Source organism: Physcomitrium patens, chromosome 26, assembly GCF_059467195.1.
Source record: "Physcomitrium patens ecotype Gransden chromosome 26, ASM5946719v1, whole genome shotgun sequence".
Taxonomy (NCBI): domain Eukaryota; kingdom Viridiplantae; phylum Streptophyta; class Bryopsida; order Funariales; family Funariaceae; genus Physcomitrium; species Physcomitrium patens.
Genome location: NC_143435.1, coordinates 7,939,924 through 7,945,077, shown reverse-complemented (window position 1 = coordinate 7,945,077; position 5,154 = coordinate 7,939,924).

Sequence of the window (5,154 nt, the reverse complement as noted above, 5' to 3'; positions counted from 1 at the left end):
TTTTTCACAATTTGTAAGTTGGATTGGGCTTAGAATTCTTGGTAATATGGAAGACTTACATTGATAATTGCATTCAAAAATCCATATCAAGTGTACGATCAGATCGGATGTTACAGCTTCTTAAATCTCACTGATTAGGAATGGGGCTTATAAGAAAAATCTAAATTGCTTAAATATGAAAGTAACAAGATAATTGGGATTTATGAATGGTTAAGACTACTAAGAAGAGTGTTTTAAGCACTTTTGAATTAAAATTCAGATTATACTCTTGTCATATGGGCAAAAACTATTAGGATTTTTTGACTCTTTGTGATACATAATCTCATCTTCCATAGTTAAGTTCTCAATGCATTCCTGAGCAAAACATATAATACGTCATAAGTGGTGAACCAGACGTGAAAGTTTGGGGTGGAAGGTATCGGATGATATTTTTGGTTATTTGGAATTGATGGCACAAGAAGGAAAGAAGGTTGAATTTAGACTTTTTGATGGAGCTTTGGGAGGAGCTTCAAGTGGATATTCAAGCGCAACTTTAAGTAGAATTTTTACTCGAGAACAAGGTATGTATCTTGATCCAAAAATTACAAAAATGTTTCAAGTATTTACACTATTTATGCAACAAGGACTAGGCAATGATCGAAAAGAGGCTTTGACAACCAAAGCTTTACAAGCAGTGGTTAATAAAGTTGACCAATTTGACGGGAGGAATATTTCCAAATATTTAAGATATTATATAAGAAATATAGAATTGAATTGCGTTTATGATAAGGAGATGATTCAATTATTTGAGTTTGCTACAGCTCCAGGGTAAAGAGAGCATATAAGGTCTATTATGGCACAATTTAGAAGTTCATGAGAGGTATTTTTACATGCATTGAAAGATGAGTATTTTTTAGAGAATACTGATCAAGTTACCAAAAAATCATTCATAGAATGGATTGAGCGAACTAACAAAAATTTGCAAGCTACAAAATTATTAAGAGAATTTGAAATATAATTTTCTCGATTATCAAAAATGGAAAAGTTAACATTGGAACTAAACAAAGTTGAATTGTTTCTTCAAGGTACTAATGAAGAATAATAAGAGAAGTTAGAGGTTCTTCTTAAAGATAAGGGAGAAGAGGAAGGATTGACAAAAAAATGGAGAGCTGTTGAAGATGCTATTGGATTACTTGTAAAATAAGAAAGGAGAAAGGATAGGTTTAGTACTCGAAGAGTGGTACAAGTACCTAAGACACCAGTGACAATTACAAGATTGACTGTGCCTATTGTCTAACCTCAATTGACTATACCAAAGAAAGAAGATATAGAACTTGAGGAGATTGTACGAGGGATGCGAGATCTTCAAATCAAACTTGCAAGGCTTGAAGAAAAGACTTCTATAATAATTTCAAAGGCTACTTTTAAATAAAGGTATGTGAAAAGATATATTTGGTGTGATGATGATTTTCATTCTTGAAAAGATTGTGGTGAATTTGATGAGATGGTACAACAAGGCGTTATTTATGAGAAAGATAAGAAGGTTGCATTGGAAGATACTAGTGATCTTTTCCAAACCAACTTTGGTAAAGGAGGCATGAAAGTATTTATTAAAGATTATTTGGCAATACATGGAATTATTACAATAGAAGCTGCAAGTTATGGAACTAGGATAGATAATAGTCGCAGACAAAATCTTGTTGGAAATGTTCAACCAAGCGGGCTTTGATCTTCTGCTATTTCTACAATGCAAAAAGAGAAGATGCCATAGGAAGCTTTATTGAGAACTACTGCAAAAATTCATGGTACTATGGGTTGAGAGGATTATGTAGAAGCTTTGTCAGTACATGTATATATTGATAAAAGCCAACATGAAGCTTTAATAGAAGAAAAGAAGAGAAGGAAATTCTTCCAAGAGGTAAACTCGAGGAAATAAGGCTCATGCATTGACTTCATAAGAATTGCCCACAAAGGATACTTCAACAATATTGGAAGAAAAAACAAATGAGATGAAAGATAAAGGCAAATTGACAACTTATAAACTACTCTTTGATATTGAAGCGGCAACAGATTTAAAAGGAGTGCTTGTTGAACGTGTGCTCAATGCTAAGGTTGAGTTTACATTGAAAGAAATTTTAGGAATTACTAGGAAAGAATTCCATGATGTCATTATTCATAGTATTTAACAAAAGAGGCAGTTAATGGGAGAAGCTAGATTAAATCATGCTATTGATGTACACATATATGAAGGTGAAGAAGATATATTTGATAATTGTTACAAATAATCAGCAAGTAAAGGAAGGAGACATAATCAAAGGGTATGTTTTGATAATCAAGGTAATAAGGATAGAGAGATTTATAGTCATTATACTAGAAAGCATTGGGCTAGAGCAACTACAGAGGCATTAGAGAAGATTGGAGATATGGATTAACTAATTGTTGCTTTGATTGACCATGGTTCAAAGATAAAACTTATCTCTAAAGGTCTTTATATGAAGCAAAGATGGCAAATTGACATGGAGCATGGATGGGCAATATGGGAAGCCAATAATACGCATGGGAAGTTATATGGTGCTTGCCCAGATGTAAAAATTTGGATTGATGATGTTGCAATGGAGCAGAATTTTTTTGTTGAAGATGCAACATCTTATCTTCTTATATTGGGACAACCATATATTATTGCAACTTGGATGGAAACAAAAGTATCTAATGATGGTTCAGCTTCTGTACGAATTCTTAGTCAGGATGGGAGGAAGGTAGTACAATTTTTGATTAAGCCTCCAAATCATGAGCAGAATCGAGACAAATTAAAAAAATAATCCATTGCCAAGGATTGTTGAAGAATTCAAGGATTTTTTGGGAATACCACTATAAAGCGAGATTAAAGAGGTACAAAAAGAGAGGTATTCTTGCAAGATGTAGGTACTTTTAATAGAAGACTTATTAATATTTTTAAAAATAGAAGCATTATGTATAAGAAAATTGATGATTTAAAAAAAAAAAAATGAATTAAGTACTATTGAACGAAAATTATATAGGTTAGGAATATTATAAGATAATGAAAAGATTACTAATATTTATGAAGAAAATGGACTAGAAGATCCTTTAGAATTGATTATGTCTATTGGATTAGGTAATGATGATAAAGTTATACCAATTCATTGTAGAGAAGTTTATGATATGATTGAATCTTTTCAAGCACCGGAGGTTATAGTTGAGATAAAATATAAGACAGTAGATAAGGAAGTTAAACCGATTTGTTGGACTTTTTCCAGAAGATTTTAAAGAACAAATGAGAAAAGCATCAAGAGAAAGGAGCTTGAGAGATTCAAAGAATATTGGTCACAAGTTTACTAAAGAGACTTTTGAAAAAGTGAAGATTAGTTTTGATGGTTTTTTATTACCAAAGGAAATTACCTACTTCAAAGAGATGTTGGAAAACAAGGTAGATTATTTGTCTTTGAATCTTGTGAAATCGGATGTGTGGATCTAAATATTATAACACCTATGATTATTTTCATTATATGACATGTACCTTGGAATCTAATAGAATGTAGGAATTGGACCTATAGTAGATGAATTTACTGAGGCATTTGCAGTAAGGGCAATCTATTCAATGAGTGATTTTTATTCAGGCGATGATCAATTTCAACTTATAGAAAGAAGTAGAGATATGACAACAATAAAAATACTACTTGGATTAGTTAGAATGAGTACTCTTTTTCAACCTTGGAATCTAATAGAATGCAATCAATTCAATTGCGCATATGATGAATGGAATGAATAAGGTATTGAGAGATTTTATTCTTGAGAAGACTATGCCTTTTCCAGATGATGTTCCTATAAAGGGATGCAAAACAGAAGACAAGGATGAAACTTTAGATAAGAGAGGGTGTCGCAAGTATGTTGTTGATCATATACAAGTTTATAAAAAAATATTGACTCGGCTTGGAGAAGTTCATCTTACATTATCAATTAAAAAATCTATATTTGGACTACAAGAGGTTGCAATTGTTGGATATTTATGTGGATTTTATGGAAGAAAATCAGATCCGACTAAAGTTGATGCAATTGGGAGAATAAAAGAGGATTGTAGTTCTTTAACAAAGGTTTGTAGGTTTTTAGGTGCATGTATATTCTATTGTATTTGAATTCCTTGTTATGCTCACATAGCAGATTCATTGTGTGAATTGTTATGTAAGAATTATCGATTTAAATGAGATAAAAAGTATATTAAAGTAATACAAAGATTGAAGAAATTATTGATATCATCTCTAATGTTGAGAAAAATTGATTATAAGAGAATTAGACTAGTGATTCTTATTGTGGATACTAGTCCAATTGCCATTGGATGGGCTATAGGTCAGAATGATTGAAATGGACACAAATTTGTAGTGCGATTTAGAGCTAAAGTTTTAAGTACTCACCAACGTACATATACACAGGTGAAAAGAAAACTATGGAAAATTGTTTCAGCTATAAAAGGTGAAAAGGATTATTTGATAGGAGCTACGGTGGTAATTGAAACAGATTGTTTGCCTTTACTTCGAACGTTTACCAATTGTACAACACCAGATATTGTGATGTTGAGATGGATTGCTTATATCAAATTACTAAATTTAGAATTTAGGTATGTTGTGAGAAAAGATAATCCAATAGCAGATATGTTATCTCGAGCAGTATGTGAAAGAGAAGATGAGATGATTGAAGATATTGATGATGTTGGAACAAAATTCTATTTAGTATCAAATCTTAATAAAGAAAATAAGATATTTTTTGAAGAGCTTTATGAAGAAGAATTACAAGAAATTGGTCTTTATTTGAATACCTTGACAAAATAAGAGAATTGGTCAAGAAAAAAGTTTAATCAAATACGAAAGAAGGCTTAAGGATTTTTGCTTCAAGAAGGATTTTTATGGAAGAGACCAAAGAAAGGAACTGGAATGCCAAGACGAGTAGTAGGTACTAAAGAAGATCAACAAAGACTACTCAAAGAGTTTTTAAAGTGAAAGTAGAATAAGTTTGTTATAGAGGATATTAACTTTGATAAGTTGCTAGTGCTCAAAGGTTTGATTCTTGGTATATAGTAAGGGCATCCAATGGATATAGGACGAAGTCATGGACCAAGAGTCAAAGTCAAAAGGATAGAGTATTAACAAAAGAATATCCAAAGAC